The 26,405-nt window shown below is 36.8% G+C and overlaps 1 protein-coding gene and 1 pseudogene across 6 annotated transcripts in view; one reads left to right on the top strand and one right to left on the bottom strand.

Annotated features, from left to right (window-relative positions):
• NKAIN2 (sodium/potassium transporting ATPase interacting 2) overlaps window positions 1-26,405 on the bottom strand; it is a 1,022,574-nt gene that overhangs the window by 374,161 nt on the left and 622,008 nt on the right. The gene's annotated exons all lie outside the window — the stretch shown is intronic.
• Window positions 14,946-15,620, top strand: LOC470223 (PHD finger protein 5A pseudogene; annotated as a pseudogene).

Raw genomic sequence — 26,405 nt, 5'->3', positions numbered from 1 at the left:
GGATATATTAGTGATTTTTAAAGGCAAACATCAAATTCATTACATCATAATGTTGCATTTTAAAAATCTGCTGTGGTATGTTATTAAAACAACATTGCCAGTAATAAAAATCAATGGGCCTAAACTAAAATGGAAAAATAAATATGAATCCACTTGGGCCCTTCAGATAATGCACTTGGCTTTTCTTTCAATGAATATAGATAAGTGATTTCAGGTGGAGGGACCTAGAATAATCATGATAAAATTACTTTACAGATAGTGTGCTTGGGCTAAAAGGTTCCATTATTTTAACTGATTCTTTCTATTTCTGGTTTCATTGATGCATGTTTTAGTCATATTTTTTGCATTACTGCATAGCTGGGTTAAGTAGTCCTTATGCATTATTACTGACTTTTACATTATCTTCCTAGGTAGCTTAAGCAATTTGGATTATATTTGTTTAAATTTTTAAACTCTATAGAGGTGAGCAAATAGTGGAGTTCAAATTTTTAAAAAAAGGAAAAGAAAACTATTCCTTGAGTGGAAATGTAGTTATTTGGGTCAAAATTAAATTAAAATTATGCTTGGTAAAAGAAATGTTCAATTATCTAACAATCTCAGGTTCAAATATGAACAGTTAATTTATAACTTAGTATTTTCACTGTATTTAAATGCTTGTGCAATCTCAGAATCAATTAATATTCTTATCAGGATATGCAGAGTCTATTAAATGGAAGTATCTTTTCTTTCAATTTCTATTGTTAAGAATATATTTTTGATACAAAAATCACCATCTGTACAAAATAGAGAGTTAAAATTATAACTGTAGGCTTACATTATTAATAAAAAACAGTATTATTATGGCAGTGTTGATTTGGATTATTAATGTTCAGAATAATACTTTTAATTATAAATACTTGAATATCAAAAATTTATCATACATGCACATATAAGAAGGGAGTTTTCAGATTAAAATAAGCAAAACTTTAAGAATGGTAAATTGCTAACAGAAGACATATGTAAATATAGATACATGTACACATACATTCTAAGGTTTTCTATTGGACAGAAGATGAAACAGAAAAACAATTGTCTTGAATTTATTCTGTTAATATTTGGTAGTCTTCCAAATAGTTGGTTTGATGGATCATAAAAACTAAATGTCACATTTTGAGAAATGTGATAATGGGGATAAACACGAAAGAATGAAAACAATACTGACTATGCAGTTAATATTGGAAAATATCTTTGTTTTGTCCCATTTCGAGATGCATATTTTCTCTTCAGTTATAAGGAAATTTATATTTAGCTTTGCAAGCTAAAGGTTCATTCTGGAGATGAGTATTTAGTGACTGCATCCATTGAAAGTCAAATTTATGCAATTGAAATTACTTCATTCTTTGGCTGTCCTGGACAAAAAATAAACCAAATAAAACAGCCTAACCGAAAAAGTCACAGCTGTATGGTCAATGTGGCTGATAGGAACAATTTATAGTCCAAATCTAATTAGCATTTCTTGATATGAGCTACAGCTCCACCCCTTTGGTCATATAAGTATTCCAAACCATCACGACTATGCCAACAGTTATTTCAGTTACATTATACTAAATGCCTTCAACAAAACTTTATAATGACTCAAAACTTTGAAATTTGACATGTGGGTGTGTGTGTGAATGTATATGTTTGTATGTGTGTGTATGTATGTGTGTGTATGCATGTAAAATTGTCTTCAAACTGAAGGATGAATTACAAGAAGGTCTAAATGTGGATGTTATTGTCCTAGCCTCAGATACTTAATCTTCCTCAGCACTAATTGTATGCATCCTTTGCCTGACCTAAAAGATAGCCTGTTGACCTTTCAATCTGTAGGTTTGTCACTTATCTCTATTTTGTGTTGTGTGTAGGAATACTGCATGGTTCTCCACTGCTTCTACTTATGAACAGTGTTGGCTGGTTACATTTGAAAGGTATCCTGAGCTCAGGCTGGTGCATGTTTTTGCCCCTGTGGATGCCTGTCCATTCCTATTTAGATATTGCTTTATGTCTCCAATAGTTCTTTCCCCAAATGCAGCCATTACAGGAACATAAAAATATTGATGTCAGATTAAGGTCTATTTCAGGAAAAAAAATTAAAAGACACCTTAGGTAGATAACTACATTATATACAGATTACCATTAAAATACATTGAAATATTTTTCATATTAAAACTAGGTCGCTTATCTGACTTCCTATGAGAATCTTAGTAGGCTTAACCTAAATGTGAAAATATTCATTAAGAGAATTCTCTATATGTTTGTGTGGCTGCCTTTGAAATTTATGGAGCATAGTCATTAAGGTAACATTATGTATATATTTTCACTTACTTACGATGTTATTCAATTAACAATTCCTTGTCCCTTAAAAGTGGTTTCGTACATAGAAGGAGAAGGCTTGACCAGGCATGAGTTTAGGCATAAGCTATCAATTATCTTTATGAGGCCAATTATCAGAGCAGGTAGGAACAGGAACTGATAATTTAAATTCTAATCATGAATTCTATTCACTATACATAGGCAGAATTAGCAGACATTTAACAAAAATAACCTCAGGTTAGAATCTATGCTTAGAAGCTCCATTCCTGTTCCCAGAATTCATGTTTCCTTAAGTGTAGGCTGCCAGAAAAGACTAAATGGTTCATAATGCACTAAAAAATCCCAATACAGGAAATGTGTAGCTTTCTATTCATTAAGGTTAGTGTCTCTTGACCCTATTCTGTGGAAGTATAACCAAAGTTCACAACAGGCTCATAGGGAGATTGGATTTATTAGCTAGCCAGACAATGGACAGCAGTGTCTCTCTGTTAGCCAGTCTCCCTGAATATGGATTGTAGAGGCTAGAGATAGGGCAAGAAGCAGGAAGCTGCTTCCAAATTAAGGAAAAGCATTTATTGTTTGATTATTGAAGGGAATTGACAAGTCTCTCTTGGTCTTGGTCACAATTTCAATGCAAATTCATTTGAGTAGACTTAAATTAGTAAAGTTCTCAGTAATGTCTGATGGTAAGTTGTTTAAACATCAAGTAGGCTGAGGGTCATGCCACGATAAAATCCCTTATGTGCACATAGAAGATAATGAACAGAGATTTCCTTAATCAATAGTAATCATAGAATTAAAGGAGATTCATCCCATGAGTGTCCTTAGAGATAATTTATTCCAATGCTTCATTTTACAGGTAAAGAAACTGAAACCCAAGATAATAAGTAATATGCATAGCACCATTTAGTTGACAAACAGCAGAGCCTGAACTCAGACCACATGTTATGTTAAGTCCAATGTATGCAGCATTGCAGGGGAAACTGAAAATACATCCATGCTCTAGAGAAACTGGAGACACCATACTTAAGGGATACATACTGTATCCCTTCACACATCATACGATGGAATTTACTCTAGTGCAAAGGGCAACCTAATGACTTGAAGGAGTGACAGCACTTCACAGAGAAAGGTGAAGACAGAGGGCCATCGTGTTAATATGTGCCACAGGGTGAGGAGTGGAGAGAATGAGCTTCAGTTGCACCTCCACAAACTCACCAGCATTTAAAAACTTTCAGTCCTGGAGAAGCTTCCACGGTTACTATGCCCTGCAGAGATGGGATGCAATTATGCAGAAGTCAGGCTAAAATGATTACAGGATAGCAGAATGCTTGAAATAGCTGAAGTCAATTAAGATTCTATGACCTGTTCTTGTATCATCTCTCTGCTAAGAAAGTGCCGTTCAATCACTGTATTTTACATCTTCTGCATAATGAAAGCACCTGCAACTGCATAAGGCCTGATTTAACTTCCAAGCAGAGTATTCCTTTGTTGTGACCGAAATTTTATTTCCTATAATAGGTCATTTCCTCCTAGTTTCATCATAGCCAACCTCCTGGATTAATTACAAGAATAACTGGTTAAGGCATTTCCATCCTTCTTTCATGAAAACATCAAACAAAACTTAAATATATTTTAACCTTAAAAATTTATTTTTATTCAGTTAGCATTCAACAAATATTATTTAGTGGCTACTGACTACCAGGCACTAGCATTTCAGAAGCCCTGAAGGAGCTTAAGGTCTGGTGGGCAGGATATATATGCTAGTAAACATCATAATATTACAATGGGGGCATTCTCAGCAGAGTTCTATGCAAACACTGATGAATAGTTACCCAAAAGGAAATACTTCAAACGTGAGTGATTATGTGGTCAAAGAGGAAGGGCATTGTAGAGAGAATGGAAATGACAAGAGGTTTAATGTGTAGAAGAAGCTGAATAAGATTTGGAAAGTGGCAGTAGAAAAAAGCCATCCAGGGTATCTCAACCTTGGCACTACTGACATGCTGGACTTAATTATTCTTTGTTGTTGGGGCTGTCCTGTGCATTGTAGGATGTATAGCAGCATCCGTGCTGTTCACCCACTAGATACATGCTCCCACCACCATCATCATAATGTGTTAATAAAAATGTCTCCAGACCTTGTGAAATGTCCCCTTGTGGACAGAATCTTTCCTGGTTGGAAAGTCACTGGAAAATTGGTGTAAGTTAGATAAACAAGAGCTGTATATACCTATAAAGGAGTTTGGATATTATCACATACATAGTAATGAGATGCCACGTTTCATAGAGACCCCATTTCCCATAGAATACAAGCATATATATCATCTGACATTTTATATAATTTTATATAACTTGTATATTTTTGTCAGGTGTGACGGCTGATGCCTGTAATTCCAGCACTTTGGGAGGACAAGGTGGCAGGATTGCTCCAGGTCAAAAGTTCAAGACCAGCCTGGGCAATGTGGCAAAACCCCGTCTCTATAAAAATACAAAAATTAGCCAGGTGTAGTAGCACATGCCTGTGGTTTTAGCTACTCTGGAAGCTGAGGTGGGAGGATCACTTGAGCCCAGGAATTCGAGGCTGCGGTGAGCTGAGATCATGTCACTGCACTCCAGCCTGGGCAAAAGAGCAAGACCCTGTCTCAAACAAACAAACAAACAAACAAAAAACTTATATATTTTGCAATTATAAAGTTTTGTGGAGAGAGGCTTGAGCTTTACCCATTTCAAAGTGGTTCTAAATTCCTAAACTAGCATGACCAATAGAAATATTTCAAATGTTTCTTGTATATGTGACACTCTTATAGAAGCAATATGGAGGAACAAAAGCAATACTGTAGTGTTTGCTTTCAACATAATGAGAGTAAAATAATAAACAGGATGTTGGTCTTGCCATGCCTTGGTGAACAGGACTCCTGGCAGAGTAAGACAGCCAAAAAGACCAATGTTCTGCCGTTGTTCTGCAAATAAGTAAAGAATTACATCGCACAGGGATTCCTGCTCCCCCATTTTGAAGGCACACAAATTGAATGAAAATGACTTTATTTTGATTTTGATGAACTTTACAAAACAAATATGTAGTATATATACATAGAGAGAATTAGCCAGATGAATGAACCACTGGCAATCTCACGTATGTTTTTAGCAAAGGCAGTGAAGAGGTCACATAGCATCCTTAATGACATGCCAAGCCTGGGCAGCAGTGTCTGTTTTTTGTTTTGTTTTGTTTCGTTTTCACTTTTGTTTTTTTCTTTTTTTCTCTCTTTTCCCTTTTACTGTCCCAACACTTGGCAGTAATACATGGTTTTCAGTCAATGCTTCCTTCAGCATTTATTATATCATTGTTGCCATGACAAAAGATTATAGGTGTTAATCACAAACAAAGTGTTGTTACATGAGATTTTGAAACCTGATCCAACAGTGGCATGATAATTGTGAGGAAAAAAAATTGATCACATTTTCAATAATAAAACAGTGTGAAGTCCTATTATTTTGAATTTTTTTTGTCTTCCAGAGGAAATCAAATATCAAATGACCTGAGAAATAAAATATACAATAAAATGCAATTTAGACAACAATACAAAATTTCAACCCTTAACAAATACAGGGATGTTTAAAGTTTTTATTTCATAAAGTGATAGAATAATAAAAAGTATTTTTCAAATTAATTTTTATGATAAAAGTAATATAGGGACAACATAAAACCTCAAATAGCAAAGAAGAGCAAAAACCAAAAAGTGAATGATATACTTTTCCTCCACCTTCTAATCCTTTCCTTAGGAAGTATTAACAATTTTTTGTGTATCTTTTCAGAAAGTTTTATTTACACAGAAGATACCATTCTACATAGAGTTGCTCTATACTTTCCTTTTTTACTTAAAGACTTTTTAAACTTAAAGACATCCTTGCAGAGGTTTCGTTATTAAAACTCATATATCCACTGTATTCTTTCTAATGACCTCGTAGTCTGCATTTTGAGGTATGTATTCCATTGCATGCATGTATTATTTGTTTTTTTAACAATTCCTTTTGATGAAGAGTTGCAGATTTTCCATTTTTTTGCTTCCAAATAATTGTATATTCTAAATTCTGTACATACATCCTTCAGCAATATTTAAAAGCATTCATGAGATTCATTCCTAATAAGAAATTTCTTAAAATTCAATTTCTTAAATTTCAAAAAAGCTCCTTGAATCAGACATTTCTCTCAATGAGAAATTACTTCTTTTTTGTAATTTTTGTGTTTGGAATTGTATAGGGACATAAAAAAAGATCAGGAGATAGGAATTCATGTTCTTATATTTAATATGCTCTAACACGTTACATAATATAAAATGTCACACAGAATAAAAGCCTAATTCAAGAATATATTTAATATTAGAAAAGTTTTGTAGTTGAGAATATGTAAAATTGAACAAAAGTAAACACATTGACTTAATGAATGATTTAACAGTATATATAATACGGTTACTCCTATTTCTCTAAAACGTTGTTATATGCGTGTCTTATGTTTAAAGGCATATTGAAAGCAACAACCATTACGGTACAACCATCCCAGTTAGGAATTTAAAATGGTTTTGAGCTACTCAAGCTAGTTAAACATGAGTCTGGACAAAACATGTAGAATCAAATCTGTGTGCCATACATTCATTCAGTCAAAACTATTTACATAATTTATACTATGTGCCAGATACTAATAAACATTTTTTTGAAGTTGTAAGGGTCCTAAGAATCTATTTTTATAAGATAGAATTTGAGGTTTTCTATCAATTTTCTAATCCAAATTCTAGTACATTCCATAACTCATTAATGTATTCACCTTTATTCTATATCAACTATCAAATCAATAATTTATCAACAATAACTTTTATTCCTACTGCATGCCAGGTACTATGGTAGATGATGTAAATACAAAATCCTCCCTTTATTTCATGAAGCTTGCAGCTTAGTCAGTAAAATAAATATTACTTAAATATTCATGCAAATGATTATAAAACCAAAACTCTGCTATATACTAAAAAGGAGAGTTACAGGTCATATAAGAGTATATGAAGTGGGAATTCATATAGTCAGGAATGTCTCTCAGATATACAAGATTGAAAGGACAGATAAGAGTTAAGAACACAAAGAAGAAAATGAACAGCATTTTGGAGAAGAAACAGTGTCTGCAAAGATCTTGTAAGGGAAGTGCTCACAGCTATGATCATTTACCTAGTCATGACTGTATAGTGGAATGGATATACTTTATAGTTGCAAATTTATGACATGTTTCCTGATGTGCGGGGTAAGAACTACTGTAATGAGGAAGTCCAAATGTTAGACCCTGTCAAGACAGTAAAATCAGTATCTCACCCTGTAAAGAATAGCAGAGATTAAAGCCACCCTTATAATGGTCCTATGCTACCCCCTATAATTTGCAGGTTTTTTGGGTCATACTAAGGCCAGATAGAATGTTGATCAATGACAGTAAACTACTGAAGACTCAAACAAACAAGTGTTATCTCTAATTGCAACCACTATACCAGACATGGCATCTTTGCTAGAGCAGATTAGTACTGCCTCTGGATGTCATATGCGATCAGAAACAGTAAATATTTATTGCCTTACTCCAATATACTGTTAATTATTTTTTCTTATGTCAAAATATAGTCTGAAGGGAACCGATTGTCTGGACACCTCGGAGAATATCATCTTTGTTCACTATATTGATGGAACCATATCAATAACATCCTGCTAATTGAAACAGAAGAGCAAAAGCAGCAAATGAATTGGAGGCTTGAGAAGACACATGTGGGAGGATAGGAGAAAAACCCCATAAAAATTGAGGAGCCCCACACGAGTGAAGCGTGTAGGGGTCTAATGGTCTCTGACATCATAAAACACTTCCTTAAAGTAAAAAGCAAATTATTGCATCTTGCAACTGTCATTACCAAGAAAAGCAAACAATACCTTATAGGCTACACAATCTTCTGAGCATAGCAAGTTCCATACTTGAGAATACTGCTCAAACTCATTTACCACATGACATGAAGGGCTGTCAGCTTTAAGCAGTCTAAAACAGAACTAGGCTGTGGTATAAGTGGCCCTGCTCCTTGGGACAAACAACCCAGAAAATATTATGATGCCAGAAACATCTTCGATGAGCAAGCCTAATTGTAGTTTATGTAAAATCCAAAAAGAAGAATCATAACATAGACTGTATGATCCTGGAGCAAAACCATACTATATGCAAGACCACGCCAACATAGAGCTTCTGGCATGCTACTGGGATTTGGAAAAGATGAAGTGACTGAACATAGGGTAGAGGTCACTATGCTGTCAGAACTACCCATTATAATCTAGTGTCTATCAGAACTACTGCGTCATAATTCAGGTGCATCCAGTAACAATCTAATGTAACACAGAAATGGTATTTCAGGGATTGGGCATAAGCCAGACCAGGGGTTCCAAATAAGATGCAGGAGCCAGTGTCTTAGACCCCCATGCCATCCACCATTATTGCAATTCATATGGCTCTCAATTCATATGGCTGAATGGGAGGGAGGGCCTTTATAACTAGCTGGCAGAAGAAGAAAATGTTCAAGCTTGGGCCATGCATCAATCAGCTTAGTACATGGATATAAGAAAAAGAAAAAAAGGGCATTGATGACTTTACAGCTCTGCTGAAGGGTGACTGGAAAATTTAGTGGAGAGGTGCAATTCTCCAATGGTTAACATATCTTCAATTCTCCAATGGTTATCATGTCATGCATCTGGTTGTCCACTTTGTTTGGAAATAAAAGTGGCCTTAGGTAGAACTTAGACTGACTCACAGACAGTGGCAAAAGGCTTAGCTGGTTGATTACGGATCTGGAAGGGGAAGAGCTGAATGATGAGGGATAAGGAGGTCTGGACTGCTGGCATGTTAATGACTATATGAGAATAGGCACTATATTTAAAATCTTCATATTGATCTAACATGCACAAGAAGCGCCTGCCAACAAGACAGAAGACTCAGCATCAGCCCAAGTGCTAGTCTTATGTGTATGTAAATGTACATGGGCCCATTTACAAAAATTATCTAGTTACTGCCCTCATCAACTATTCAACCTGCTAGAATAGAAAATACTTAGCGCCCAATATAGCACTATCCCTTGAAGGAACATGCCAGAGATATGGTGGAAAGTTGACTACATTAGACCCCTTCCACCTAGAAGGGGTAGTAATTCTATGTTTTGTTTATTTATCACTGCACAGAAAACCATCTCTAGTGGCTTAAAATGACAACACTTGCTTTGTTCATAAATCAGCAACACTTCTCTGCTTCACTGCACATAAGCCAGAGCAGCTCAAAGGCTGGGGAATAGAATCATCTGAAAGTGTACTTGCTCAATCACATGGCTGGAAATAGATACTGGCTCTCAGCTGGGACTTCAGCTGAGTCTGTGGGTAAACTCCTCCATGTGGACCTTTTCAGAGCATAGTGGTGGACTCTAAAGACATGTGTCCCAAACGCAAGGTAGAGCCAGGCAAGAACTGGATCACCTTTTCTAATCTAGCTTTGTAAGTCACATAACTTCACTCCTGCCAGTGTCACTAAAAGCAGATGACTAAAGCTATACCATATTCAAGAGAAAGTATATTAAAATCCACTTTTTGGTGAAGGACTGTTAAGGAATTTTTGGATACATTTTAAACTACCACATTTGTCTTGATTGGAATTAATATATATCATGGTATGGATTATTCTTTTCTGCCTGCAGAAACTCTGCAGAACTAGAGTCTAGAGATTTACAGTGTTTGATCCATTGACACAGGATTCTGCATAAAGCCATATTATAAAAACTGACTTATTTTAGAGAAAAGAGGGGTAGAAGTGTATGAATCATGAGATTCACGGCTCTATCATATACTGACCATTCATAAGCTTCCAGCTTTACATAGTGAAGAAATTGCCTGTTTAAAACACAATTATCCAAGTGTGATCTTAGGTGATACCCAGAAAGGATGACAATATACAGGTGAAATCAATTACTAGTATATGGCACTGTGTGTCCATACTAGGTAGAATATATGTGTCTAGAAACTATGGAGTCAAAGTAGGAATGGACCTAATTACAATCATTCCTAGAGAACCATTTGGAGGAATTTCTGCTTCCTATCTCCATAATTCTAGGCTGTACAGATTTACATGTCTTGATTCTGAGAGAGAACATACTTCTACCAAGGGACAAAGAAGTGTCCCGTTATATCTCAAAATCTAGGTTTTGCCCAGTAACTTAGGACTTCTCATTCTAAGAGACTACCAAGCAAAGAGAGAAGTCTGCATCCTGGAAGGGCTAAATGATATTGATCATTAGAAGGTGAAACTGATACTACACAATGGATCAAGGAATCATATTCTTAGTTTGGAAACTAGGTGATCCACTTGGACACTTCTTGGTATTCACATGCCCAATTTTAACGGTAAGTAGAAAAGTGCAGCAGGCATGGCCCTAGAAAGGGATGGTAACAAGAGGATCAGACTTCTCAGGTATGAGGATCTGAGCCACCTCATCTGGCAAGTTACCTAGACTTTCAGAAGTACTAATGTAGGGTGAAGGAAATTCAGGACTAACGGTGAAAGTATAAGTTATGGTCTTGAGACCAGCTGCAGCAAAAGGAGCTTAAGTCTATCCCATTAAACTTTTTCTTGCAAGTTACGCCCAGGTAAAAGAGGACCAGTAGAATCTTGGAACAGCTCTTCTATAACTTACTATATAAAGCAGGAAGTGGACTATAGTGGATACTGTGGTGTGTCACCTAGATTCATCAGTCCTATCTCAGGACTGAGCACTCATTCTCCAGCTGCTTGCTTTGCTAGAAATTGACTCAAGGTCATGTCTGCTCTCTATGGGCAGCTCACATCTGATGATTGGTTAATGCAGAAATATAAATGTCTAGACTTCTTGTCCAATTCAAGATACTGAAGAAGGGCCATCCCAGCCTGAGTCCTTTGTAGAATCATCTCAGACATAGTTCTCTACCCAAATTTGCTTTTTAGGATCACCCTCAGGTGTTAATCCTGAGAGTGTGCTCCAGTAAATTTCCTGCATAGAAATCTTCAGAGCAGGCTTCCTGGAGACCCCTATCTGAGATGAGTCGAGAGAGGAAGGAGATAGACAAGGAGATGAAGTGCAGGGACCAGAAGAAATATCATATTTTTTCATCATGTATATGGCCCACATTCCTTTTTCACATTTTTATATCTCTAAAGTTGAAATGCAGTTTATAATTCATGTGATAAACAAGGCTTGTGTTACTGTTTTATTGGCAATATTTTTTGTTGTAGTATATAAATTAATGACTTATTTTACATCCAAAACACAGATCTGATTAAAAAAAAACGGAAACAAATACAAAACAAAACAAGCAGGAAGAGGTTAGAATTCAGATTTTCTAAACATTAAAATAATTTTAAAGGCCTAATACAGACCCTAAGGATAGTGGGGAGGTATTTAAGAGGAAAAGCCTGACATCGTACGATTTGCTTCTGAAAAGACCACTGAGTCTAGTGTACGAAGAAATAAGGATAAGAGATGTAACCTCATGAGCAGGCCCTGTGTAGTCGTCCACCCAAAACAGATGAGAGTGTTTCATGGGATTAAAAAAAAAAAAAAAACAAGTGGATAGATTGAGAGATTTGAGAGATATTTAGCAGGTGAAATCTGTAGTACTTAGTTTTAGGATGAACATAGGGAGTAAAAAGTGACTCTGGTTTTTAAATCAGCAACCAGGTGATTGGTGGTATCATTCATGAGCTAGAAAACACAGAATGAAAACCAAGCTAGGTTTCTTTAGAGCAGAAGCGTAATGTGAAAATCGGGAGTTGTTTGTTTCACACTCTAACTTTGGAGATGCCATTAGCTATTGAGAAGAGCTGTCGAGTAAAATGTTATATATGTGATTCTAGGATCTGAAGAAGTGTATGCCTGAGATACAGTTTTGGGAACCATTTGAATAGATTAATAAGCGGTAACTGAAGCTCCATATATGGATGAGATCACATTGGATAGTGTGAATAAAGGAAGGCCTAGGAGCAAGCCTTTATTAACTCCACGATTTAGCAGCTGGGTCGTAAAAATACACTTACAAAAGGATACACTGGAGAAACATTTACAGAGGAAAAACAGATGGCTGTTGTGTCCCAGAAGACAAGGAAAGAAAATGTTTCAAGGAAGAGGGTGTGAGAATTGGTGTTGAATGATGCTGATACAGCAAGTAAGACAGACTGAAAAAATGTTATTTAGTTAGTGACAGGGAGGCCATTGGTAATATCATCAAGAGCTGTTTGCTGGAAAGGGAAGGCTGCACGCTGCATGAGAGCAGGCTAAGCAGTGAGAACATATGAGGAAATGGCCACAGATTCAGCTGCAAAAAGTGGAACAGAGAGGATGACAAGTGAAAGGTAGTGAGCCCTGAGTTTTTGTTTCGTTCATAATGATTTCTCTTCTTTCTTTTCTGTAACTATCTCTATCTCTCCGAAGGAAGCACAGTTAAGAGTCAACAGAAAAAACTGAGTTTAAGTTAGAGGTTGAATAAACAAAACACAAAAGGAATAATTGATAACATAAGTAAGGATCCTGAATTACCCAGAGTGACTTCTTATCTTCCACATGGCAGAAGATAGCAACGCATTCAAATAGCCTGTCCCCTCTTTTCTAAAACTGAGTGGGTGTAGTGTTTATAAGGTGAAGTGTTTGGAAAAAAAAATTATAGAAGCAGAAATAAGTTAAAATTAAATTCTGGGGATTTTTAGACAATTATTGCAGCTTGATGCTGATTATCAAGCTAAATTTTGGTTTTCTTTCTCAGATTACAAATGTCAAATTTTCCAATAATGATGAAAACAATGACAAACTATGTGTTGAGAAAGCCATTTCTGTAAAATTTTCACTCACTGGATAATCATATGTGAAGCCCAGGTCTAAATGCACTCATTTAATATGATGCCAATGGGCTTTCTTGCTATATCCACATGCCTGTGTATTTCCATATATAAGGAGCTGCCAGTTAAAATTATACAAATAATAACTATTGAGAAAATCAGAACTTACCATCAGACCGTTACCTGGGGTTAAGAAAAAAAAAAAAAAACAAACCAATAGATCAGTACGTATTCCCTACAATTCAGCTACTGTATCCCATGCGTTGAGGAAATTATTATTTATTCTTCAAAACCCAAGTCAAGCATCATCCCACTAGACTACTTCCCTAACCTCACCTCCAACTCTATGCACAAAGCACATGCCTTACCTCATAGCACTTAACCTCATGAATGGCCAGTTTCTATTCTAAGTTTCTAGGATTAGACTGTGAGCTTTATGAGGAGGAACAGCTTCTGATTCAACTTTGCATATTCACAGCACCTAACTCTTGTTCCATATTGTTGAATGAGATAGGTAGAAAAGACAGAGACAGAAGAAAGAGAAGCAGGAGAGAAAGAGAAAGAATGGAAATCAGAAGGTGAGAAAGGAAGGAAGGGAAGTAAAAAAAAAAGAGCAAAAGAAAGAATAAAATGAAATAATGTAGTATCACAGAACATAACGGCTTGTGATCAAATAATTGGCAAAAATAAAACTTGTAATTATCTACTTGGTCAAACTGACAAATGTTCTTAACTAAAAGGCAATGATTCATTAATTCCACAAATATTTCTTGAGCACCTATTCTGTGCCAGGCATGGCGCCACTGGATGATATATTATAAACAAGAAAAAAATTCCCTGCCCTTTTGGATTTCATTTTCTAGGGTAAGTCATCTTAATACATTAGTTATACAGTATGATTTAAGTTGTTAATTGTTATGGAAAAAAATACAGCAGAGCCACCTGGACTGACAGTGCAAGGGTGAGAGACTGAAATTTTAAAATCGGTAGTTAGGGTAAGAGTCACAAAAAAGACATTTGACTCAGAGTCATGCATATGTTCCAGAGGAAAGGCATTCGAAGGACAGAAACCAATAGTGAAAAAGCTCTGAGACAGTGTGGGCCTGGAGTGTAGAAAGCCAGGGTGGCTAAAAGCAGAGTGAAGAGAGGTGAGAAAGGTGATGGGGAGAGGAGGCAGCTCCAGCTCATGGAGAACCGTATAGTCATTGCAGACTTTTACTAGCAGAAGATGGAAGCCTTTTGATTGAGGGTGTTTAGCAGAGCAGTGACATGTTCTGCCTTAAACTTTCAAAGAATCTGCATTTAAAGGAACTGTTGCATTAGAATAGAAGCTGGGGACCAGTGAGAGGCCAGACAGGAGATCCTGGTGGCCTGGACCAGGTTGGCAGCAGTGGAGGTGAGAAAAGTGGTGGGATTCCGGGTGTACCCTGAGGACAGAGGCAAGGGGATTTGCTCTAGGATTGGAGTGGGCTGTGGGAGAGAGGCACCAAGAGAAATTTCAATTTCACTAAATTCCAGTTCTGGGATTAAAAGTTCTATTCAAATATGTTTCTATGTTCTCAAAGCATTCATATATGAATAAACACAAACTTGAAATTCTTTTTATTCTCACCTATCGATATTATGAATTAGATCAGTTCTTAAGTTCATGAATCAAAAACACGGTGTTTTATGATATTGTAATGATAGAAAAACAAGCATTTAGGGAGCTATGGCTAAACATCATCCTGATTTGATCTTTTGCCGCAAGCAGGCTGGTGTTGCCATCGGAAGACTGTGTGAAAAATGTGATGGCAAGTGTGTGATTTGTGACTCCTATGTGCGTCCCTGCACTCTGGTGCGCATATGTGATGAGTGTAACTATGGATCTTACCAGGGGCGCTGTGTGATCTGTGGAGGACCTGGGGTCTCTGATGCCTATTATTGTAAGGAGTGCACCATCCAGGAGAAGGACAGAGATGGCTGCCCAAAGATTGTCAATCTGGGGAGCTCTAAGACAGACCTCTTCTATGAACGCAAAAAATACGGCTTCAAGAAGAGGTGATTGGTGGGTGGCCCCTTCCTCCCCCCAACATCAGTCTGCTGCAGCTGCCAGAAAACATGCCTACTACTACCAGCAGAAAGGGAGCAGAGCCCAGAGCATCACCAGGAGTGCCTGCTAGTGTACTGGCAGCTTGCCACCCCCTCCTCTCCCTTCACCCAGACACGTGGTAGGGATGGAAAAGGATTCTTCGCAGAGCACTCTGGCACACCATATCGGAGAAAAGTTGATAGATTAGTTAATGGTTTTTCTTGAATTCGAGAAGCAAAGATCTGTTCTCTATATTGGTATGTTCTCCCTCAACCAAGATCTTCTAAAAAGAAATAATATTTTAGTCTTCTGCTTGAGGAATTGACTGTGAAGCGACGCCCAGTGAAAAACATGTTCTTGCAGCAGCTCTGGTGGCAGCTGTCCTTGAGGAACCTTTGGTGTGTGGTGGGAAGCTATCAGAACAAGAAATGTAGGCATTTCCCATTTTTTGGGGGGGGGAGTGGGGGGGCAGGGCTCTGCCCTCTTGAAAGGCATTTACTTGTTTAACACTTGTCCAGCTACGGTGGGGTACAGTAGCTGGCTATTCACAGGCATCATCATAGCCCACTAGTCTCATATTATTTTCCTTTTGAGAAATTGGAAACTCTTTCTGTTGCTATTATATTAATAAAGCTGGTGTTTATTTTCTGGTAAAAAAAAAAGAAAAAAAAAGAAAAAAAAAAGAAAAACAAGCATTTATAAATTCTGGGAGTGCTGCTTTAATTGGAAAAGTCCTCATTTCTGGTGTATCTTACTTCATGCTTAGAGGAAGGAGCTGAGAAAGGCATCTGAGCTAATATTAAGAAAAGAAACAATTGATACTACAGAGGGTCTTTTTTAGCTAGTTTTAATGAATAACATTTTGTCATCAAATGAAAGTATACAGACTACAAATGCATACAATACTCAGCATATCATTTCCATCAGTGTACCAAATAGAAGCCTTTAAGGCAGATAATACGTTAGCTGATAAAGCAGAAAGACAAAGATACATGGATTAAAACTTAAAACCTGCTGGTTTACTGTCTATCATTTAATTCTCTATATTGGGGTTAGCTTAACTTTAAAAAGTAATAAAGCGAATATTTCGTCCGTAGAGCACTTTACATTGGAGATTCTGAATTTAAACGTTATAAAGAAACTACTTATATTTAATCTAGTATTTTTATTTTAGAATTTGTATTTCTGAAGAATAGATTTCCAAGAACCCAATAATACTGTGTCTGTTTGGACTATAGAATGTTAGTTAGGCTTTGGGACTTTTTAATATAAAGGATTAGGTAAGCCTAAGAAAGAAGCATTTGAGAAAAATATAACACTTTGTTACTATTTTGATCTCAGTGGCGTAAGTTGTATACTCACATGAAGTTCAGAAAAACTATCCAGCAAAGACTTCCTCTAAGTCTGTTTCCTCAGTGGTAAGTCTCCTAATACGAACATGAGCTCTGGAGCCAAACCTCTTGGGGTCAAATCCTGGCTCAGTCACTTACTAGCTGTGAGACTGTGGGAAGTGCATTTAAAGTCTCTGTGATTCTGTTTGCAGGTGTACAGTAAAGGGATTAATAAAAATACAGCATCATAGGATTGTTGTGAGAATCGAAAGATTTAATACATATATAGCATTTAGAACTATAGCAAACAAAAAACACACATTTAACATTAGCTATGATGGTTGCGGAGAATACTCATCAACCGTAATTTTCCTTTCTTGTTTTTTATGGAAACTTATGAGTGTATCTGACTTCCTGGGGCCAGGAATAGAGCTTTGAAGTCTTCTGCTCCATACAACTTAATGATGTACCAAGACCTCTACAGTCTTGCCTCTGACTTTCTTTTGATTTCTCAAACATTCTAGCTATTTCTTGTCTGGGAATGCACCCTCTCAAGATGTTTGCATGCCATATTCCTTCTAGTTATCCAGATTTCAGCTTAAAAGTCATTGCCTCAGAAAAATGTCTTTGACTTCAAACTAAAATCAATAACCACCCTCTTTTAGCTCACTCTGATTAGTTCTCTCAAAATATTCGTGATTTTCTGAAACTCTTCATGATAATTATTTTTATTTCTGTTCTCTTGATTAATAAGTAACTCTATTCAAGAATGATGGCTGCATATAATATTTACTGAATAAATATTTGTTGAATGAGTAAAATAATAAGTTAAAACTCAAAATTTGTATTGTCTTAGCTTCAAATTCTCTGACCATCTTTTGCATACTTAACTCTATAAGCCATCTCACTGACCCACTACGTGACCCTACAAGGCATGGCTTGGGCAGCCTCAAAACTTATACTGCTATTAAGGAAAGATCTCACAGTGACAGAAAGACTGGTAGCCAGCAACAGGCATCATATTCATATAAAAGAAACTTTTTTGCTCAATATTTCACTAGACTGAACACTTAGACAATTTCTTAAGAGAAGTGAAAGTTTCATAATGCAATGAAGCAATCTGCCTATGTAGTGGCAGTAGAAAGACAAACAAAATATCTAGCAGTTCAAAAATATCTTCCTTATTAAATGGCCCAGATTTCCCACATGTTCACCAAATACCTACTGTTGTCTTTTGGAACTAACATTCCAAAGATTACAAAAGATTACACTTGAGAAATGATGAAATAGATACGGTGCATTCGAAATCATCTACAGATGATTTTGAATACAACATAAATACTAAATACTAAACTTCCCACAAGAGATTTTAGAAATACATTTCCCTAGCTCAAAAAAGCAAATGTTGAGTGTGTCTTTTTAAAAAAATAACCTGACCCATACGAAATGTACTGATGTGTGTCCCCTGCAAAGCCCCTTCCCACTGAAAACAAATGTCTCAAATAAAAGAGACATATAATATTTTAGAATTTACAGTTATGTTTTTCTACTTCAGAGTAAATCAGCAAGAGCAATTGCTAGGCCTATGCTGAGTCCAAACCCACCTCTTCACCTTTTGTTTTCCTGGAGAACACAGCAAATGCCATAGATCAAAGTCTGTTTTCTCTGAGCACATAGGGGGCTGGAAGGCTATACGCTCACTGCCACTGCATCAGATGGATAATGACAGATGTAATGTCTATAGCAACTCAGTAGATGAGGGATTTTTTTCGCTTTATCCTATGAGAATGGAGGACAGTGAATTAGTGTACTGCATGCACAGACTGCCAAGAGGAATATACCACCAGCCAGAGCAGCAAAAACAAACAATCCCAAATGCTTTTGTGGTTTACAAGTGGTCATTTTTCAAAGAGGTGCACGTGGATAGAGAGGAGAGGCTCCTGGCGAATGGAAGAAAACTAATGCTGTTTCACAACATTTCTGGGAAGACACTTCCATCAAATATTCATGGTAGCCTCTTGTCTATATGAGCCTGGTTGATAGAATAATAGTGCCGATTCACCTGGCACCAAATCTCAGCCCCCTTCCCATTCCCCAGCTAGTAAATCTTGGCTGTCAGTGATAGGAGCTGATGGGAAATGATAGCCTTATTGAGCTGCCTCATGAACTGTAACTCATTTGTTCTCAAGACCCAGACTGACAGCCCTTGCATTTCTCCCTTCCAGAAAAATTGAACATAAATCACTTTATCATTTTTCCACATGACAGTTTATCAGAATTCTGGAATTCTATATGAAGTCATAGGGGCTGGTGACAGAAAATGAGACAAGTTCTATCCTGTAGCTGGGGAGGACTGCCCCTCTAAGGGCAGCAATGCCACCATAAAAATACCAATGAGATTCAACTAAATACAAATTCTCCCCTGTTTGAAAGACACAACATTAGCTTTCTTTTCTCTAGAGTTTTCTGCATGAGAAAGAGGGGAAGAGTGAAGTTATGGAATATAATTATGCCCTTTTTCTAACAAGCAAGTGGAAAAAGTGGCCCAGTCCAATTCAGTGCTTCCACCGCCTAATTTCAGTGCCTGTGTCTTCTGAGAGTGAATGGTCAGAATGGCGAGGGCTGATATTGAGGCCATACCAGGTTTTCTCCAAAGTCGATTAAACTAACTTACCATAACCTGCCAGTTTGCCTTCCTTTCTTCAAAACATAGTTTACACGTGCACATACTGTGTTTCCCAACTAGGGATACAAAGACAGCTGAGATGCCCTGACTGTTTAGAGGATCACAACTTCATGGATGTGTCGGGGGGAGCCAAGCAGGCCAGTTCACAAGGAAGATGGTTCCTATAGTGTGCTTGGGGTATATTAGTGCTTTGGAGACACAGAGGAGGAAGTGGTTGACTGTGGGGGAAGAAGCAGTCTGGAGAGACCTCTTAAGAGAGGTGACTGTGAAGCTAAATCTGGGAAGCTGATTCAGGGTTTCCACCAAGTAGACCAATGACCCTTGTTGGTGGCCATAGAGGCTGGAGATCTAGTCAGTTTATTTCATCCTCATTTTAATCTAAACATAAATCTTTCTCTATATGGTGGTTCACTCAAACTTTATAATTTTATTTTATTTATTTATTTGTTTAGATTTTTGAGTCAGGTCTTGCTCTGCTGCCCAGGCTGGAGTGCAGTGACGCAATCACGGTTCACTGTAGCCTCTACCTTCCAGGCTCAAGTGATCCTCCCTCCTCAGCCTCCTGAGAAACTGTGACTTATAGGCGCACACCACTACGACTGGCTAAAGCTTTATAATTGTAAATAGAGCTCTCTAAAAGCACTTAGTACTACCTAAGATTTAACATGCATACTTTTGTACACTGAGGATCTATAAAAGCACACAACTGAACCTAGTTATGGAACAGAAAACACTGCACATGTGGCTTGACAATAACATATCAAGCCCATGTTGCCTGCCTGTGAGGGGCATTACAGATTAAACTGTCTTTCACTGCTTATAGTACTGTCATCAACTTTTAAACTTTGAAATTCCCTGACTTTCTGACCCAGAAAAAGGGGCCACCTGACCATTGCATGGCTGATTCTGAAGCATGGCAGTAAATGCAGCGCTTTCATGTACAAGACATGTACACAATTGTGACACTTACAATATCTCCTTTTTGAAATTTGCTATTCTCACAGCTCCCTATTCAAATTAAGAAGGGAGTTTAACAAACTTTGTGTATTTCTAAAAGCCAAACAATGGCTTTTATTTCCCTTGTTTCCCAAAGTCTTCTTTCTGAACAACGATTCTGGCCTTTACAGATATATTTCAGTATCTGAAATATGTGAAATAACTATTTTTTCCTCTTGTTTTTTGTTGTTATTGTTGTTAGTGGTGGTGGAAATATCTCTTTACATAAGCATTTATGGAGTGTCCTATGTGTTATGTACAGATATTTAGATATATGAACACAATTATGTATATGTGTGTGTGTGTTACAAACACTTAGAAAATGTCAAAATTTAGATGTGAATCTCTGAGATGGCAGTATCTCCCATTTGCTGTTTCAATTAATTAAATCATTGGTTTAAATCAATACCTATAGGTCATATATTTTCCATAGAGGTTATATCATCCCAAGGAGGAAAAATTGGCTCTTGAGGGGGTTAAAATATCTTATTTTATATGTATAAAGCACAGATATACATATAGCATATAATATATCTGTGGTTTCAACTATCATGGGAAAGGAAATTCTCACGGGACAATAATAGAAAACAAAAGGTTAAGAACACTGGCATCAGACATTTGTAATGGTATCAATGGTGGTAATTATTTTTAAATACGTTTTGAATAATCTTGGTGACTGCTTTGGCTTTCATGGTTTTGTTTTGATTTGCAGTGGAGTGATAGTAGTTTCAGTCATTTTTCTGAAGAGAGTGGAAAATAAGGCATAAATAGAAAGTCTACATGTGGGAATCTGGCCAGAGATATTGCAACGAGTAAATAGAGAACAGGGACCAAGAAAAATCAGTTATTCCATCAAACAAGCCCCTGGATGCAAAACAGTTGGCAGTTTCTGTTTCCCAAGCAACCTTTGCCTGTTACAGAGTGTCAGAATGAGCATCGCAATCCCACTGCAATCATATGCATTTTGTAAAATCTCTCTAGGAATTAGTCTCTCTAAAAATAGGCAATGAAGAAGTTATCTCATTCTAATTTATTGCCATTTTCACTCAATAAAGTTCCATTTAAATGTCTATGGAGGTCATGCATATTAGCAAGACATGAGCAGTTCTAAAAGCATGTCTGAATCATGCTGAAAATTCCTGACACCCAAGTAACTGAAAGCTTGTAAGGAAGTGTGCGTGTGAGTGTGTGGGTGCACACGTGTGTGCATGTGTTGCTCTGTGTTAGAAAATGTATATGATGGTTTTAAAAGGTCCACCCATTGAGAGGTGGAGTATATGTCACCTCCTCTTGAACCTGAGAGTCTTTGTAACTGTTCTCAAGGAATACACGTGGTGGAAATAACACTGCATGATTACTGAAGCCAAGCAGGAAATACATTTCCACCATTTTTTTTGAAATGTACATCTTCGTAGCTCTGAGCTACCATGCAAGAATACTATCTGAAGCTACCATGTTGGAGAAACCACATGGAGATACTATAAAGAGATGGAAGGAGATACTGGATTGTTTCAGCCCCTGGCTATTTGCATCTTATGAGCCCAGTTACCAGACATGTGAGTGAGTGTGCCTTAGAAGACTGCAGGCCAAACCGTCCTCTGATAGCAACTACATGAAGGACTCAAGTGAGAACTCCCAAGCTGAACCCAGTCAACCTCCATAAGAGATAACAGTAAAATGATTGTTGTTATTGTAAATCACTAAATTTTGGAATTTGGGGATAGCTTGCTATACAGCAACATATGATAGGAACATGTGCTCATATGCACAAAGTGAGAATGATTCCATTATGACCACATATTTCTAGAGAAACTTTTCAAAATAACTTGAGCTATTTTCTCAAATATCATAGCATGAAAGAGGACTTTATTTTTTTAGTTGACAGAAAAATTCTCTATATTGTAAATTTCATCAAGGAATTATTCCAGTAATTCATTTTCCTTAAAAATAATTGCACTTGGCAATTTACATTACATATTTGATCTCTTGGGTTGTTGCAGAATTTTGAAATATTTGTCTGTATTGCACAGCTCTTTCCTTTGAAATCTTTCTCATATTTTTCCCCTTGACTTTTTTATTGCCTCATTTCATCTACCTAAATTTAATGTCTCTTTATTCATCTTATTTTGATCATGTTATTTCAGTTCTGTCCCCGATGCTAATTCTTTCTAGCATCTTGCACTTTTTTAAGTACATTCAACTGATCACCCTGCCAGACTCCCCAGCAATTCAGGATAGGCCCAGGGACGTGAAAAGACCTGGCAGCAAGGGGAGCAGTAGCTGCTAGAGACCAGCACAGTAAACCAGTGTCTGTGTCACCAGCGCCAGCACCAACACAATAAAGTCCCCTGAAGTACTGCACCTGTTTACTGCCTCTTGAAGCCCCAGGGTTTCATTTCTTCATTTATTTATTCAGTCCTTCATTCCACAAGCCTATGAAAAACACCAACTACAAAGCCAAATACAGTCTTAGCACCAATGATACAAAGAAAATTAAAATATGACCCCAGTCTTGGAAAGATTCCATCTGGAGAGAGCCAACCACAGTGATGTTGATAGAACTGAGTGGCTAGCCACAACAGAAGTATGCACAAAGTGCCATGGGAACACAGAGGAGAGACTTCTCACATCAGCCTAGGGAGGTTGAAGAAGTTATCTCAGCCTATGCAACAATGGAACTAATAAATAAATAATGGAAAGTCAAAAAGAAAAAATATGGGCCAGGCACAGTGGCTCACGCCAGTAATCCCAGGCCTTTGGGAGGCTGAGGCAGGTGAATCATATGAGGTCAGGAGTTCAAGACCAGCCTGACCAAAATAGTGAAACCTCGTCTCTACTAAAAATACAAAAAAAAAAAAAAAAAAAAAAATTAGCCAGGAGTGGTGGTGGGCACCCATGATCCCAGCTACTCCAGAGGCTGAGGCAGGAGAACTGCTTGAACCCAACAGGCAGAGGTTGCAGTGAGCAGAGATCCCACCATTGCACTCCAGCCTGGGAAACAAGAGTGAAACTCTATCTCAAAACATAAAAAAAAGAGTAAAAGTATGAGTTCACATGCATGAGAACAAATGGATATCAATGTTCATATTCAGAAAACAGAAAGTAGCTAGTTCTGCTGGAACTGCAGATACAGCCATGTCCCGTGAGAACAAGAAAGCAAGGGGCTGGGTGATTAAAAACCCTGCTATGCATATTCTTTACCCCTCTTATACACACCCCACATCAGCATACGGACACACACATGCATACTTAGAGATGCACATACCTTTAGTCTTGAAGTGTCAGTGTTCAAATTAATTTGGTAATACCAGAGAATCAAGTTACAAAATCCTGTATTTAATCTTAGAAAAGACATATCTCCTTCTTGCTATCTTTTCCAGAGAAAAGATATTGTCCCTAGCCTTAAATATTTCCTCAGGTTCTCTGAGAATATCTTCTGAATGATTAACTCACCCTACACTTATGAAGGATTTCCTAATATTTTGCTTCTGTTTTTCCCTGCTGTAGCTTTTACTTAGGCTGCCCTCACTGACAAATGAGAATCATCAACTTCTAACTTATTTATAACATCCTTTTATATATTTGCAGGAGAGCTCAGGGAGCAATTCAAACAGAAATGCAGCTGCTTTCAGTTCCACTAAATAAAAAACCAAGTATACTTAGTTTGGTCTCTCAGATATGGCATCTCAGCCCAGAGATATTGTTAACAAAGAGTCGTATACAGTATGGAAGAATCCTAGTTACTTCCAGCAATCTGGGGTTGGGGTGAAACATGTCTCCAGCTCTTCGGTGGTATTTTCTATTTTGTAAGAAGTACTCATTCCATGAAAAGCTATGTTTAAAAACTCAGTTTATGGTACTTAGGAGATGGAAGGAGTGAAAGGAATTCCAGAATGAAAGATTTTTAAAACCAACAAAATTTCTGAGTAGTGACTAGCAATTGAAAACCTGCTGGATCTATTTTTTTAGTTATTCATGGAGATATAGAGGAGATATTCTGCTGAGCTAAAGAGCACTATAGTGACATAGAACCCAGACCAAAAGGAAATGAGCAAATATGGAAAATGTCTTTGGAAGTGTTAGAAAAATCTGTCTTTGACATTCCATTTTCTTGAAGTAAAACTTAAGTAATACTTAATTTTAAGTATTTTATTTTAAATAATTTTTAAAATAAATTGTTAGATTGCCAACATGTAGCTATGCCAAATACAAAGATTTTGTAGCCCCGAACGACCTATTTCCGTGGTTTCGTGACACTGAAAGAAGAAATAGACTTCCATCACATCAGGGAAATATGTGGTCTATAAGACCAGTGAGGAACCTGCTGCCTCTTCCTATATATTAAGCGTAGCTAATAACTAATTCTTAGATCATATTTCAGGCAACTCTAAGGGGTTTACAGAGATTAACTCATTTAATACTAAAGCAAGATTAACAAGCTATGTAGTTGATACTATTCTTTATCCAAATTATTCAAGAAAACAGGGACACATAGATTCAATGATTTGCTGAAAAGTCCTGGTTAAGTGGCATAAGAGAATGAGATTCTCCTGGAAGCTGTTTTACATTTTACAAAGAATTTACTGAGGTATAATTAACATATAATATTTCTTAAAGTATACCATTTAAGTTTGGGCTTATGCATACAAGTATGAAATCATCACCATAATCAAGATGATGATTAGGATGATGGTGATTATTTTGGGATTTATCCATGTTGTATATATCAGTAGTTCTTTCTTTACATTGCTGAATATCATTGAATGGTATGGATACATCACAATTTATCTGTTCATTTGTTGATGAACATTTGGTCATTTTTCATATTTGGCTATTACAAATAAACTGTTATGAACATTCATGTACAATTTATTATATTGTCATATACTTTTATTTTCTCTTGAGCAAATACCTAGGAGTAGAACATCCAAGATATGTGTTATAAGTGCATATTTAACTTTTAAAGAAATGAATTGCTTTCCAAAATGGTTGTAATATTTTATAATCTCACCAGAGTGTATGTGTGTTAGTCCATTTCCAGGCTCCTGATAAAGACATGCCTGAGACTGGGCAATTTATACAAGAAAGAGGTTTAATGGACTCAGTTCTACGTGGCTGGGGAGGCCTCATAATCATGGTGGAAGGTGAAAGGTACATGGCAGCAGAGAAGAGAAGAGAGCTAGTTCAGGGAAACTCCCCTTTATAAAACCATAAGATCTCACTTACTTACTCACTATCATGAGAATGGCATGGGAAAGACCCACTCCCATGATTCAATTATCTCCCACCGAGTCACTCCCAGAACATGTGGGAATTATGAGAGCTATAATTCAAGATGAGATTTGGGTGGGGACATAGACAAACCATATCAGTATGCTTGATCTTCTATATCCTTATCAACACTTGGTGTGCTACTTTAAAAAATATTTTAGCCATGTACATTGGTACCTCATTGTGATTTTAACTGCACTTTCTTAATGACTAATTCAGGTACTTATTTTCGATCTGTCTATCTTCTTTGGCAAAAGGTCTGTTTAAATCATTTATCTCTGTTTTATTTTTTCTTTAATTCTTAACTTTTGAGGGTTCTTTACTTATTCTGGATACAAGTAACTTACCAGATACATGATTGGAAAATATTTTCTCCTATCCTGTGGATTTTATTTTCATTCTCTTAATAGTTTCTTTTGAAGAACAGAAGTTTTAGTATCAGTAAAGTCAGTTTTATCATTTTTTAAGTGTGGATCATGTTTTTAGTGTCTTATCAAAAAATGTTTTCCTCATTTAAAATCACAAAGATTTTCTTCCATTGGAAAAGTACAATAGCTCTCTGCATTTCACAAGTAGGGACATAGACTACACCTTTCCGTAGAAGAAATATAAAGTCATATTATAAGAATGGCAAGTGAGATGGGAGTTACTGTTGCAACAATCTTTGGAAAATATAATCAGCTACATATTCCAAGGGAGAAGACAGTATTAAGGAGAAGATTAAAGGTCGTAAGTGTTTATTACTACAAAGAGTCTAGGTTACATGAACATTGAAGATAAAGGCCAGTAGTTTGCTATTAAGGATTTATT

Source organism: Pan troglodytes, chromosome 5 (assembly GCF_028858775.2).
Source record: "Pan troglodytes isolate AG18354 chromosome 5, NHGRI_mPanTro3-v2.0_pri, whole genome shotgun sequence".
NCBI lineage: Eukaryota > Metazoa > Chordata > Mammalia > Primates > Hominidae > Pan > Pan troglodytes.
Note: the sequence above shows the minus strand (reverse complement) of the source record. Positions and strands in the feature narration are given on the sequence as shown.